Source organism: Protopterus annectens, chromosome 3.part0 (assembly GCF_019279795.1).
Source record: "Protopterus annectens isolate FY-2018-M chromosome 3.part0, PAN1.0, whole genome shotgun sequence".
Classification (NCBI taxonomy): Eukaryota; Metazoa; Chordata; order Ceratodontiformes; family Protopteridae; genus Protopterus; species Protopterus annectens.
Genome location: NC_056731.1, coordinates 250149 through 266918, shown reverse-complemented (window position 1 = coordinate 266918; position 16770 = coordinate 250149).

Below are 16770 nucleotides of genomic sequence, written 5' to 3'. Positions count from 1 at the left end.
AAAAAATGCATTGTCATTCCCTTTGGTAAAAGCTCTGTACCCATGAACTACCACATAGGCATCAGTCTAGTTAATGCCGAATGTGTAATAAGAGACCTTGGGACCCAGGTGGACAGTAGTCTCTCCTTTGATAATCACAGCGCCACAGTTGTCAGGAAATCCTTCTACGTGGCACACCTTATCACAAAAGGGTTCTTATCCAGGAAAAAAGAGGTCATTGTTCCCCTCTACTTGGCACTCATTAGACCCATTATAGAGTACAACGCCCCTTTTGGAATGTACCTCACAAGACATCTGCAGCAGCTGGAAAGGCCGCAGATGTACATCACAAAGAGGATTACTGGCCTCAAACAGATGCCCTACACTGACTGTCTCAAAAAACTCCAGCTTTACTCCATAGCATATTGCCTACTCCAAGGTGATCTCTGCCTAACATATAAAGCTATGTCAAACCCAGAGCTGTTGGACATGCTACACCTAAAGAAATCCCAATCCCTCCAAGTTACACACTCCAGGGACCTAAACCTTGTCACCACAGTAAACAGGACATGCTGGAGGGATAGATTCCTGCCCCAGAGACTTCCCATACTCTGGAACAAGCTACCCATCTATGTCAAGCAAAGTTCTTCATTAGCATTCTTCAAGAAAAATCTTGATAAATGGATGGGGAATAGGAAATACACCCCAGGGATCACTTCTGTGGCTCTGCTCGACAGGGGTACAGGAAAATAACTTTCTTGGGTGGGATAAGCCAGGGAACCTTGTTAGCTAGGCTTACTTAGGCCCTTGGGCCGATAGCCTAGTACCTACCTATGAACCTATGACCCTAAAACAATCTAAATGATCTTTATTGCATACAAGAAGCCAGCCGTAGAGTTCCATGTCCAGAACAGTTACATGTAAATGTTAGTAGCTATATATGAGAAAAATATATTAAAGGAAAAGGAGTCCAGCAAGAGATCAGTGAGGTATCTGTAAGTGTTTAAAGATGCTGCTAATGAAGAGGAAAATTATCTTATTGTTTAAAAAATTGTCCATAACAGATGATGTGGGGTCTGTAAGAGACATCCTAAGGAACCAGCAGAACTAGCTGGCAGCAGCCCACAAAAAACATCAAGCAACTGAAGCAAGATAAGGAGAAAGTACAAGATGAATTACAGTGGCAACAAACAGATTGTCCAAGAGGAGTTTAGGTTTAAGTGGTCCAAGCTAATATAATCGGTTTAAGAGGCAATATACTCACCTTGCATCAGTGCAGAAACTCTCCCAGAGATGATGTATTTCTTCATAAGAATAATGAAAGAAGTTTTGCATATAGCAACTGAATTTCACAGAGGTATTGAAAGAACATAATGAGCTGGTTGAAAAGTTGATAGGAGGAATGGGTCAAGACACTCATACCAAACTAAAAAGATTGTATTTTACAAGGTTGCAGATAGCTCAAGGATTTCCAAACAAAGGGAAAAAATTAGTTTTAGAAGACTTCTCCAGGGAAGTTTATAGAGTGAGATGTGCATTTATAAATGTTTTAGTAGCCCACAAAGAGGTATGAAATGTGTAGACAGAGCCTCAGACAAGATGTGCAGAGGTAAGAGGACTCTTTGTGGGGTGGGGGGACTGGATGAGGACTATTATGTGAAATGTGGATCAATAAGTTTGGCTGAATAAAATGAGGTAAAGGCAGAGCTAAATAGAGAGTAGAGGATATTGGATAACCACTCACAGGAAATATGCATCAGTAATTGAAAATGGTAAAGAGATAAGAACACAGACATACACGCACAGAAAAATCATCGTGTGAGTTCATAACTGAACACCATGTAAGGCAGTTAGAACACGATCAGTTGGTTTTAGTGGAAGTAGGGTTGATCCAATAGATTTATGAGGTGGGGATTTGAAAATAACAATGGTGAAGTACAGTATTGCAGTAGGTAGGTAATTGCAGAGTAATAACTTGTGTGAGAAGAAAGGGACAACTCTCCTGGGCACAAGCTGTCTGGGGGCATGGTCAGCAGGTACTTTAAATGGTGGAATGCAATATCGACTTCATAATGAATGCTTGATACTTGCATTTGTGGTCATGGCTGACATACGGAAACTCTTGCTCTGTGGTTATTTAACTGTAGCAAACTGCTTGTTTCAGTAGTATCAAGCAGAGTGCCTGAGTTTCAAAAGAGAAGACCCTTTTTTGGTCTTTAACTTCAAGAAGACTTCTTTTTGTCTTCAATTAAAAGAGACTTTGAGTTGAGAAAGGTACCACCACTGGGTCCCTGATGACTTAACTATGGTAAAACTTTAATTTGCTAAGGATGATGAGTATTTTGCTAGGGGAAGGAAACCTGAATGACTTGTAAAAACATGTTTCTTGATAACTGAAATTTTGCTTTCATTTTGCTAATTCATCACTGTAAATAAAATGCACTGAATTGTGAAATCTGCCTGCAATGCCTTTACCCACTACAATGTACATTTTTTATTTTGCCAATTCATCACTGTTAGAATGCACTGAATTGTGAAATCTGCCTCCATTGTCTTTTACTAATTACAGTATATATACACAATATAAATATTCTGTTTTGCTGACACTTTGGTCAACCAGCTGTGCCTCTGAAAACATGAATGTTGACGATATTCATCTGTAAATGATACCTTCAATTGTTTATCCATAGGTACAACCATACAATAAAAGATTAGGACAAACATGTCATTCCCACAAGTGTCATGATATCCAAACATGATGCTCACACCAAATACTGCAATATATAACAAGCACATACATGAACAAGTATAACCCCATTGTGGGGAGCTGCCCCCTAACATTACATTACTTTATTATTGCTACACTAATGTCACACAAAGATGGAAATGTGTTGGCCGAATCTACTAAAAATATTTGACATACCACTTCATCATCAAGATTTTGCAACCTTAGAGTAAGTCTAACTAAGTGATGAGGGTGTGGATAAAACAACCCCATTGCTAGGGGTTTTAAGGGGCTTAATCAATGCAAAAAAAGACATTTAGCAAGCCTAATTATGTTGGTATATAGCAGCATTGTAAACTATTTGACGATGATATTATTACTACTATTATTATTATTATTATATAACACAGAGCTCAACACTCTCAATGTGAAATATATACTACCGGGTCTTTTTGATCTTGCTTTTTGCAAAATCATTCAAGTAATGTTAACTGCAGTATGGGCCTTCCAATGTATAACATATAGCATAGACCTAACTGATGAAGCATGGGAAACACCTAGTTCAGATCCTTCTCCAGGTACCATTGTTCTGTAAAAGAACATACCAACCCTCTGTTCAGTGTAATATTAAGTGAAAACAATCCATTGACTTCATGTACTTAAGAAGTACCAATCCATGCAGATTCTCTACTGAAATTTCGGGGACAGAAATACCAAAGGCCTGTAATTATGAAATTATGAAAATGAAGTGTTTTTCTTATTGTCATACCCCTACATTTAAATGTATTACTTTAAGGGGAATGCATGTCAGGGGAAGAGGCTAGTCAGAGACCCCATTTTTGCAATTTTAGGAGCTAACATCTTAAAATTACATCTGGCACACTTCTAGTACATGCTGAAGTCTGGTAAATAATGTTTTTCTTTAAATCACCTTAATTAAATCCTACAAATCCTTCCAATTCATCTTTTTGTTGGTGTGCTCATTAGCAAAGCGGTTATCAGATTAGTAGATTGTTTACAAGTGTAGTTATATGAAGTGCTGCCCTGTTTGAGCATGTGCAAATACAGTTTTGCAAACTACTGCCTTATCTATGCACACTCCTTTTTATAGCTGGAAATGAATTTGCACACTGTAACCTTTATAAGTATGTCACATGCTTAAAACACCTGGTAACAATTTTATAAGAGATTACAAAAGGCATATGGGTTGCAGGCACTATTTTGTAGCTAAAGGTAAATAGTTTCTGAATTGAAAAAAAAAACTATGTTCTCTTTTTTTGACATATTTTAAACCTTGGTGACCAGGTTAGTCCCACTAGGCATATAACCTCCTTTTAGGTTGCCAGGTGATATTTCTATTGACTAGGTAAAATTTTGACTACAACACAGGAGAAATTCCCCTACTCATTTTGATAACAAGAGGATGCAGAGGGCTACTAATTAGAGGAAAAGGTGACAGAGCTCAAAAAATGACATGGATAATAATTGCATGGTAGCTTGACAAGATGTGTTTGACTATGATGTTTTGCAAAGTGAGAATACTTTAGAAAGAAATAATGGATGTGTTAACAGCTGTTTGAAAAATGATATGCTACTGCTAATGCTGGAGGAAAAGGAACATATAAAAACCTTTCATTTTGTTTTGGGGGGGGGGGGGGCTGTGTAGTGGTGCTTGCAGCATGCATCAGCCCAGAAAGGAGAAGTGTAAGATCATTATTCTACATTGAGCATGGTTTTAAATATCATGGGGGGTTGGGCAGAAATGCAGGGAAGTGATTCCTAGGGAACTGCTGAGCTGTGTGTTGCTTCAAAAATGTTGTGTGCTGCACTTATAACAACACAACAAATAAGTAATACACCTCCCTTACAGAAAAGGGAGAAAATAGAACTGTTGTAAGAATTACTGCAAAGTCCGATGTTACACTGCAAATGTGCTTTGTGTGGGATAGTAATTTGTGCCATTAGGTTTCAAACCACAGACTGTGTGCTCATTTATTCATCTTAGGTAGGAACAGCTTGGTAATGTGACTTTATAATATTTTCAGTTGATGGCAACATTTTCTATGTCAACAAATAGCAAGAGGGACCATGCTCCTTGGTCTGAATACATTTTTGCTCCAGTAAGTTGAAATTTAGAGAGAAAACTACTGGCTTCATTTAGGACTGATATTGTGGAAGGATGGGAACTGGTGTATGTATCTGTGTTTAAATGTGCTGCCGTACATTAATTTGCAAGGTTAAAAGATGAAAGACAAATATAGGCTGGGCACAGGAGATGAGGGAGATCTTTAAAAACTCTGGCAATAAAATTATGCATATAGCAAGTGTAATAAACATTAACAGTATTATGGGAACTGTGAGATACTGGGCAACAGAAAATCTGATATTTTTGTGACTCTGATACTCACTGGGGGAGTGTGATAAGAAATTGTACCACAATGTGGGGAGAGGGGTCAACTTTAAAGATTTGTGTATTGAAATGTAGGAAATGCAATAAGGATGGAAATCCATTGCTTGACCGTGATCACAATGATTGAAATGTCCAAAATAATGATGCAGAAACAGTAGATATAAATGTGCAGACTAATGAAATAGCATGTGGGTATGAGCATGCTCAAAATGAAAAAGGACAGTGAAATGCTTTTCAAGGAAGAAATATTTATAGAGAAGAAGTAGGTGTACTGTGGAAGGATTTAATACAGCTTATGCTGAGGAAAGAAAAGAGGATATGTATGAAAATAGGGGAATTGGTTCAGAAAATTTTACAACAGTGGGAAGATTATGGTATAGAACATATTAGAAAATAACAGAAATGTGTAACAATAAAAATTATGGAAAGGGGTAAAGTTTCAGTTTGTTCACTAAATGAAAATAGTAAAAAAGGGTAGTGTTAGACGACTTGTGCTGCACTGGTGTCAGAATAGTCAATATTTTTATACTTATTATTTAACTGAAGTGAAAATGCCAGTTTCAGTTATCATGGCATGAAAAAAAGACAGTATGACTGTATGGGGCAGAGACACATTCAGGAATTGCTGTTATGTGTGGTAATGTGGATGTACAAATTATGGATGTTACTATAGAAAATGTTAAGCTATTTTGGATGTAAAACTTAGAAAAAGAGCAAACAAAAAATCAGAGTATTGTATACATATACAGGTGTAAATGACAGCGCAGTTTTATTTGAGGATATTAAAACTGTGTTATAATTAATAATGTTATAATTAATACAGATATTGTAAGAGTAGGAGATTTTAATTATAGTATATGAAAATGTGAAAGCTTTGATTTAAATTATTAGAAGGTATTAAGTGGTGATGAATTATACAAAAATAATACTTTGACAAGAGAAAAAAATATACTTATGTAAGGGGAATTAAACCACAATTAATTTACTTATTTTTTCACACACACTGACAGAACTATAAGGCAGAACAACAAATGTAAAAGTTATGGGTAAATTTCAAAGGCATGAGGAAATTTCACACCTGTTAGATTGTGATTGGGTTTTAAATGGAAATGTAAAAAGTATACCTAGAAGTGGAAGCAGGATGTCATAAGGAAAAAAAGGAAACAGTATGGAGAATTAATGGTGGAAAGTGAGAATTTACTCTAGAAAAATTATATGGTATATTAAAAATGGAGCAAGAGCTGCATGAAAAAAAAAAGACTAGGGATAAAACATGTAATTCAACACCAAATGTTTATGATAAGGAAAAGGGAAGAATTAAAATCATTGCTAGGAAAGCATGTGTAAAGACAAGAACAGAAATTAATAGGTTATCAACTGAGGATGAAAAGGAAATGAAAACACAAGATGAAATAGTGGATACGCTGAAAAAGTATATTACAGAAATATAAACTAAGAAGGCTACAGCACACATGGTGGCTGGGATGTTATGAGGTTAGATGCAGAAAATGTAAGGGAATTGGTGATGCAGGTGACAGTGCAAAAATTAGAAGGAGTATTGTAATAAATAAATATAAAAATGGTACTGAGCCTGGATGGTATGGATTATTGTTTTATAAGTAAATGGAGGAGTATAATAAAGCTTTATTTGTTCAAGCGTAGATGAGTGTTTGAGTATTGGAACAAAAGATGACAGGGCATGTGAAGGGATGATAAGGGTTGTTTAGAAAAAGAGGAATAAGGAGTTGTTAAAAATGGAGGACTACCACACTGTATAAAATAGAATATAAATTAATTATGAAATATTACATAAAAATATTTGAAAAAGTATTAAGTCAGGTCATGTTGGAAGGGATAAATAAATCAAAGCAGGTGTTGCTTATTGTAAAAAAAGCAACAAAGTACTTTGAAAGGTGAAATAAAAATGGTGGTGTGTGGTTTACAAAAAGCATAAGATAATGTAAAACATGCATGGATGTGGCATATATTGAAGGATTATCACATAAGTAAAAAAGTATTGCATCTGATGTTGTAGTTTTCATTCATTCCTCAATAAATGGTTTCAAATCTGACCCTCAGATCTGACTTGGCAACTTTTTCCAGCTCGTGGAACACTGAAACTCTCGAGGTCCTCCTTTACCCATAATGCACTAGTCCCCTGCCATACCTTAGATATCTTTTGCCACCTTTTCATACAGACATGGTCACTGTTAGCTCTCGTGCAAAAACGATTCTTCTGTGAGTAAAAGTTAGAATTTTATATCTATAACAATTTATCTTTCTCTTTCTACATTTTTTTCATGTATCCTCCTTTGCCCTTCCTACACTTTTAGTGTATTTCTAAAATACCATACCTGGTATTTTTCTTTCCCCTTTCACCCTTATACCTTTGAGGTAGTTCACTTTATTACCATTGCTGGTAATATTTCCATTTTCTTTAGCTACAACTTATTTATAATTTTCCTTCCTAATGATTCTCTCAATAGTTATGACTGAGAAACCCTTTGGTTTTAAAACAAATGTATGGTCTGTGGCCATAAAATCCCATTATCAGATGCATATGCTATGATGCTACATGTGTTTATTGTTTAGGTCCAGCCCATTTGGTTTCTGCTTGTGATATCTGTAAAGCCTTTAACCCTAGGGCTCTTATTAACTGTAGAAATAAACTTATTTTAAGTGGATTGCTCCCTTCTAAATCCAAGAAATTTGACAAGAAAGAAGCTGAAAAGCATTCCCCGGATCCTGCAAGTTCTTCAGCTCCAGGTTTGGAACTGCCTCTAAAACTTTCAAAACCTTTGGATATAATCTCTTCGGATCTGATGAAGAAATCATCCAGTCTGATTACTTCAGATCCAAAGATTATGACAAAAATGTTGGATCTGACTTCTTCAGATTTGACAAAGTATAAAGAAAAGTCACCTTGGATCTGGTCTCCTCTGAGCCTGGATCTGATATCCTCTTGTCTCCCAGGTTATTTTCTGGAAAGGCATCACCATTCTAGGACTTCGTCTATAGCTTCTTCTTCCCATTCCTACCGAAGTCTAACCAAAGCAGATGTGGACAGGACAATGAGGAAATTTCTCTGGACACAAATTCAAATGAAGGTTCTCCCAGCGCCCACCTCATTGGATACAGAGACCTTCCTGAGTACTACTGTACCTATTTTGTCTCCTTCTCCAATCTGACTTTGGTTTCAGAGCAGTTGGATCTGAGAATCCCAGATCTTTCTGTATTGGATCAGAAGATCATTGTATCTTCTATGCCAGTACGATCTCTGAGTGGACTGGCTGTGAGCATGTTGGAGCCAGATGACTCTTGGAGCTGTTGCATTGGTGTCAGATCTGAGGTGTTGGAGTTGACTCCAAGGTTGTCAGTGCCATCTCTGCCCCTCAGGGCCTCAACATTGGACACTTCAGCTCCGACCCTGCTTTAAGTGGTTTGCCTTTGGGTTAAAAGGAGCAGACTGCTCAGAAGCATGTTTTCTCAGAGCCATCTGTCTCTTTGTGTCAGAGGCATTCTGCTTTTGAAATAGTGGAGAGAGTTTTCTTTGATCTAAGAGAAAGAACATATCCACCCTCCTTGGCTCCTACTTCCCAGACCTAGTTGTCTTTGCTTCTTCAGCCTCAACCTCCTGCACCACAGAGACAGACAGTCTAAATCCTCCAGAATACCATACAGGGTAGATTGAGCTCTTCCGATACTTCTCTGGAACATCCTTCTACAGAAGTCCCTTGGAAGAGAAAGTACAAAAGAAGGAACTTAAACTCTCCTCAAGAGTCTGTTTCAGATGATACTGATTTTGATGAGGGGGAAAGGTCCCCAAGATTGCCACCTAATGATGTCTCCTGAGGAAACATACTAGAGATCCTCAAGCAAAGGGGTGGTTGGCCTACTGACAACCCTTCCAAAGAGGAATCAGTATTCCTGGAAGCCTTTGGGGATGGCCAATCTACCTTCTGGGTGACTTCACATGCCAATGAGCTCATTGATTTGATCTATTGACAGGCATGGAAGGAACCTGACTCTGTTGAGTCAATCCCCAGGTGACTAGATAGGATACTGGCACCACCAAATGCTAGGGAATTTTGGTGCAAAGGAGTACCAGTTGATGCCGTGGTCGTAGCGGTGGCCACAAAAAAGGAGCTTGAAGAACAACGTTCTTCTGTTCATCCCCCTAACAGGGAGTCTAAGGAGATGGACAGATTTGTGAAGTATGTATATGCTTCAGGGACTTTTGCACTTTGTCGCTGAATTGATTGGCACACTTCACCAGACTGCAGAGGGATCTGATTAAAGAACTCAAAAATTCCCTCTCCAGGACCATTACTTCTGAGACAGAGTGCTCAATTGCCTCACAGTTGGCTACCCTGCAGTCAATTTCAAATTCTTCCATAAGGTTCATCTTCTAGAAAAAAGAGCCATCCAAGAGGTCCCCCCAGACCAGAGAGAGTCTGGAACTTACTCAAGATTCTCTTTAGTGCCAAAGAAAACAGGGGACTGGAGACCAATTTTGGATCAAAGAAATCTGAACAAGTCAGTTCAGTACACCAAGCTCCAAATGGTCATGGTTCAGTCCATTCTGCCCTTTCTGCACAAGGACAACTGAATGTGCTCAACAGATCTTCAGGATGCATACTATCATATAAAAATGAACAGACAGTCCAAAAAATACCTACACATCTGACTAGGAGCCAGTGACTGCCAATTCAGACCCTTTGGTCTCACCACAGCCCCCAAGGTGTTCACCAAATGCATGGTAGTAATGGCAGCTGACTTGGGACTGGAAGGATTCCGGGTGTTTCCTTACCTAGATGACTGGCTCATAACCACTCCAACCAGTCATCTTCTGAGCAAAGCATGAGATTTTGTGCTCAAGTTATGCTCTTACTTGGGAATTTCAACCAATCACAACAAATCTCAACTAGAACCAACTCAAATAATGGAGTTCATCAGAGCATTGTTCAAATCAGTCTCCTTGACAGCCTCCCTTCCTTTACCAAGAGTGCAAACCATATGATTCCAAGTCAAAAGGATTATTCAAAATTCTTCTCTCTCAGCTTGATTGATTCTTCAAGCAATAGGGTCAAAGTCTGCTGCAATAGTTTTGGTTCCATTAGCAAGATATCACATGAGAATTCTTCAGTGGACCCTAGCGACTCAGTGGTCTATTCTTCACCAACCTTTGACCACCCAAATCAAAATAACTCAGGCATGCAAAAATTAACTCCTTTGGTGGACTTAACTCCGATGAGATAATGTAAGGTCACCCCTTCACTCTCACTCAGACCAAGGCCATAGTTACCAATGTTACTTTCCAAATTGGGTGGGGAGGCACTACTTGGGAAAGGCAGTCTAAGGCACATGGTCCCCTGAAGAGGCCGATTTTTATATCAATGTCCTAGAAATGAGAGCTGTCCTCCTGGCATTGCAGGCCTTCTAAGACACTCTCCCTTCTGGGACTATTGTGATTCAGATGGACAATATGTCAGTGGTCTGGTACCAACAAACAAGGAGGAACCAAATCTTACCCCCTGTGCTGATAAGCTTTGTGTCAATGGGTGATCTCATCTGTTTGATTTCTGATAGCAACACACATTCTGGGGAAATCCAACATGATAGCAGACAAGTTAAGTAGGTGCATTCTGCTGTCTCAAGAGTGGTCATTCAACATGAAAGTGGTGGAAAAGATATTCCATTGATGGGGCCAGCCTTGCAGTGACCTATTTAAATCTCCCCTCAATAACAAGTGCACCAGGTTCTTTGCTCTGATCCCCCCACCAGGAGAGTTGCTGAGAGACACTTTTCTCCATGACTGCTCCCCTGTCTCCTTTACGCCTTTCCTCCAGTACCTCTAATCCCTAAATTTCTTCAGAAAGCATCTTGATTGAAGAGCACTGTCATCATCATTGCTCCTTATTGGCCTCAGCAAATTTGGTTCCCTTTTCTATGGCCTTAGCTGCTGCACCCACCATGGATTCTGGATCCTATTTCAGGCCTCCTGTGTCATCTGACAGATATGATGCATCCTGAAATTTTAGGCTTAAAACCAACTGCATGGCTTCTCCAATTCCATTGATAGGTTGACAGCACATGGCTTCTCCCGTCCGCCACATTCTTTTTTCTTTCCACAAAACTTCCACTAGAAAAAAATTTAAATAAGTAAATGGAAAATATTTGTTGTTTGGGCACAACAAAATTACATTGATCCTTTTCAGCACCATTTCTTAAAGTTTTCTAGTTTTTAGCTATCATTTTAATGAAGGTGCTAATTCTTCAGCTATTAAAGCACAACTTTCTGCCATTTCAAATTTTCACATTGTAGTAAATAATTCATCTTTAGCTTCTTTCAAACTTTGTAAGACCTTTATAAGGGGACCGTTTATTCTTGTACTCCATTTTAAAGATCCCACTATCCTCTGGGATTTAAATTTGTTTTTACAGTCTTTAACCTAATCCCACTTTGAACCATCAGCCAAATGTAAACTAAAATTTTAAACCCTGAAGACTATCTTTTTAATGGCCATTACCTCTGTTAGAAGAGTTTCAGAACTTCAAGCCTTATCTTCTAAGCCTCCTTATTTGATTTTTCATAAGGATAGGGTATCTTAACGAACCAACCCATCCTTCCTTCCTAAAGTGGTGTCAGAATCCAATATCAATCAAACTATCAGTCTTCTTTCCAAACTTCACAAATAAATGAGATTATATGTTGTACTTATTGGATGTTCACAGACAGTTATGTATTTATTTACATAAAACAAAAAATTTCAGGAAATCAGACTATTAGTCTCTTTTTCAGATTCAAAATCGGGCAAACCAGTAACTAATGTGACCTTAGCCAAATGGTTAACTGATTGTATTACATTTGTTTATAATAAATTGTATGCACTTTTGCCAAAAGTACCCAAAGCTCATTCCACCAGGTCTGTGGCAACTTCTTCAGTATTTTTATCCAGAACATCCTTGGATGATATTTGTGCAGCTTCAATGTGGGCTATTCCTCATACCTTTATTGCTCATTACAAATTGGATCTGGTCTCTAGGGGGAAGAGCAACCTTCAGCTCAATGGTGCTCAGGAATATCCTTTCTTAGAACCATCCAGGGATTTAGGTAGCTGAGGACTCTGTCCTATTCATAGGTTCATAGGTTGGTACTAGGCTATCAGCCCTAGGGCCTATACAAGCCTAGCCATAACAATTCTCTGGCTATTTCTTCCCACACTATTTACTTCCCTGGACCCCTGTCTAGCAAGGCAACTGACGTGATCCCTGGGGTGAATTTCCTTTCTCCCATCCAATCGTCAAGGTTCCTTTTGAAGAGGGCCAAAGAGGCACTCTGCTTGACATGTATGGGCAATCTATTCCAGAGTCTGGGGAGTCTCTGGGTCAGGATCATATCCCTCCAGCATGTTTTGTTTATTGTGATGACAAGGTTTAGATCCCTGGAGCGTGTGGCTCTGAGGGATTGGGATTTCTTTAAGTGTAGCATGTCCAACAGCTCTGGGTTTGACATGGCCTTGTATGTTAAGCAGAGATCGCCTCTGAGTAGACGATATGCGACATAGTATAGCTGGAGTTTTTTAAGGCGGTCAGCGTAGGGCATCTGCTTTAGGCCTGTGATTCTTTTATATGAGAAATGAATGAAAATGACAATGACAGACAAAGAAGTTATGTACTCACCATAACATTCCATCTGTGTTGTCCATTTTTATTTTTCCTCATCTCCTCTCCCTCCAACCCCCTACCTATTTGACTTCTGGAAGGATAAGAACCTTCATTTCTTCCTTCATTTGAGCTCCAGATACTGTTTTTTGTTATTTACTATATAGTTTAAAAGGTCAGTAAACAAGATCTGAATTATGGTAGGGGACTAGTGCATTATGGGTAAGGTTAGAGCTTGAGAGCTTCAGCGTTCCACGAGCTGGAAAAAGCAGCTGCGTCAGATTCGAGGGTTGGATCGGAGCCCATTTGTTGAGGAAGAAGGAAAATGGACAACACAGATGGAACATTATGGTGAGTATATAACTTCTTTATTTCTATGTTCAGTTAATGAAAACAGTATCGTAAACTATCTGGTAAACAGATTGTTGGATGGTAATAATGAATGGGGTAAAGCAGGAATGTCATATGCACAGTGCTCTATTTGCAACAATTATCAATGCACTGTGTTCAAGATGTCCTATGATGTTGGTTTATTCAGACTGTTAATAAGGTCATATACAGATGATATACTGGTGGTGATTAAGAATAAGTTGTAGATGGCACAGATGACTTAGGGGCTAACAGACATACTAAACTAATTTGTATAAAAATTATTAAAAAAATGTAAAGGGTTAAGAGATGTAGCGAAGCAGGAGGTGTATATTTTTTAACAGACATTGAGGTCTTAAGTATTAAGTTTTGTAAACCAGAATTAGTTAATGAGCAATGGAATTGAATTTTGGAAGATATTGCAGTTTTAAGTAAGTTATGGAAACATTTAGGATGTCTTTTATGAAAAAAGGTTTATCTAATAAACTCTGTTATTTTAGGAAAGGAGTATTTGGGTAGGCTATACATATTCTTGATATATAAGGAAAACAAACTTAGCTATTTTTTCCAGTACAACATGGGGCTCAAGGTAAAATCCTGTGAAAAGGGGAATGCTATATAATAACGTGGAAATGGTTTTAATTTAATAAATCCAGTAGTTTGTTTATCTTCCTTGTAATTGTATTGGATATTGCAGATGATGAAATTTCAAAGAAACTCTTTAATGGATCAGGTTTTGACTAAAAATGTGAAAAATGTGAAGGTTTTGAAACAATATTAAAGGTAAAAAGGGTGGTGATAAGAGAAAACTTTCAGGTTATGGAGAATCAAAAGGAATTGCCATTATGAAAAATTCAGTATGTATGGAGATATGGATAGAGTTATGGCTCAGAGAAAAAAAAGGTATGATACCAGATACTTGGTGTGAGAAAAGCAGGTAATAATACAAATATCTTCTACCAGGATTTTTATGGTTAGTTTCAGTAAATATATTACCAATTAAGGGATCAATCATCAATGATGTACAAAAGAGTAGAGGAAAGATTACATAATCTGTGTGAGGTACAGGAGAGTAGCGAACATGTTTTTCTTCAGTGTTTAAGAATGGTATTACTGGTCTATAATTATTAAAAGGCATTTAGAAAGCATGATACAAATGTGAATATGAAGTTATTGTTTTAAGGAATATATGAAAAATGAGAAATACATTTGTGAGATAAGGTACAGTAAATTGTTTTTCTGCCCTGTGGATTATTTTAATGGGAAATCTGATGAGCTGCTGTTAAATAAAAAGTGGGAAATCAGTGACATATCTAATTAAGTAAAGAGATGGTTTTGGTAAAAAGATGGGGATTAATATATGGAAAATTGCATGTAAGAATCGAAACAACTAAATATCGACTGTCAAAATATCAACCACATATGGCTGAAAATATGAATGTCGATGCATTGTAGTGTGTGTACATAGAGTCAACCTTGGCACATGCAATATTTCAAAACAAAAACGAACAATAAACATTAATTTTTGCAGGTGACAAGTTCACCACCTGCTCCTCATGACAAAATATAGACTGCATAATGTCAAAAACACAAGTGTCAATATGCTAGTTTGCATGCTGCAAGAAGCAACCTTGGCTCTTGGAATATTTCACAAATTTCACACCCCCTGTTAATTTTATATACGAGTCATACTAACTCCGAGATTACACAAAAGTACCAGTGCACCTATATATATATATATATATATATATATATATATATATATATATATATACATATACATACACACACACATACACGCACACAACACACACACACACACTACTGTATATTGACCATGCTAAATGTTGACATCTTTAAAGGTGACATGTTGAGGTCGACAGCACAATGCTGACACACTGCTCTGCAAATGATCCAAGGATTAACCTTGGAGCAAGAAAATTACAACACATCATTTTCACAGGGGGTGAAACCCACGCATTCCCACAACCCCTACTATTTATAAATACTAACTCTGAGATCACAGAATCCCTGGGAAAAGGGCATATCCCCCTATTTTCCCGTACCTGGGGATTATCAATCTCAAACCAATGTTGGTCATTTGTTCTGTCGACAAAACAAATGTCAACATTGACACGTTTCATTCTTTAGAATGCCTCTTATATGTGTATAGGTAGATAGACAGATAAATAGATAGATAGATATAGATATGTAAATGATGTGCTTACACTTTTAAATAATTGCTGTGGTATCTTTTACATCCACATGAACTATAACCTACTCAGATAGATGAGACCTTGATTTATAGGTCCATAGGTTCATAGGTAGGTACTAGTCTATCGGCCCAAGGGCCTATGTAAGCCTAGCCAGCAAGGTTCCATAGCTTATGCCACCCAAGAAAGTTATTTTTCTGTGCCACTGTCCAGCAGAGACACAGAAGTGATCCCCGGTGTGTATTTCCTATTTCCCATCCACTCATCAAGATTTTTCGTGAAGAGTGCTAATGAAGAACTTTGCTTGATATAGATGGGTAGCCAGTTAGGAATGCAGCTGCCCCACCCCCTTACACTGTACTGCAGTGTCAGTACTGGAAAATGAATCCAAGCATCCATGTTTGAATATAACCATCAGTTCTTTGATCTTCCAGCACCAAAAGTATGTATGATACCTACTGAGCCACTCACACTAAAATTTCATATGGCTAAATTTTTGCCGGTATTGTACAAAATGCTAAAAATGCTGAATTGTTTGGCACCCAAGTAGAAGGACTGGAAGGCAAGCCATTTCACCCACCTGGCAAAACCTTAGTATGTCCATTTTCAGGGAACTGGTTCTGTACTTAGACTTACTAACCAGATGTTAAGGCACTGTCACATATGGAAGAATATTGGCTGATGCTTCAATGCCCTGATTGGCATTTCAGAAGCCGGGATACTCAACTGTCATAACGATGACACCAATTTCAATCCCTTGTGGAAATGAGGACACATGTTGTGGTAATATCCCATATGTAGTCACTAAGTATTTTAATTAGGTCTAATTTCTGTTTGTAACCTGCACAGTGTCTTGAGTATGGTATAAGGAGAGATATTTTCTTTCAGAAGCATTTTTCACAGGAATGCATGAAGGAAATGAATGTAGACTACCTTAAGGGTGTGTTACATAGAGAAATATTTTATTTCAACAGACCTTTCCAGAAATGTGTGCCATGGGAAGGCAAGGTCCCTCAGCTGTTAGGTGTGGTCATCTAGGACTATTACATTTTGAGAGTAATGGGGACATTATCAAGTAAGAGCTGTGTAGGTGGCAATATCTTACAAGCTTGGTGTAGTGTAAGTGAACAAGTATATCTGCTGGGACAGCTTGGAGGTGATTTTCTATGTTTACTGATATTTTTGATTTTTTTTTGGAATGCTGTTCATTCACTCTTTGAATACAGATGTTACAGTGAGGGTACAGTTTCATAAGAGATGTATACCTTGAGTTCTCATGTTTTATCTTTGTGTGCAAGTATTAAAATTCTGAGGTACTGTACTGCATTGCCATCAGATGTGTGTGATATCACCTTGTCTCTACTTTTCTTTTTATGTTGTTTAATATGGGGTTCATAGTGTACAGCTGA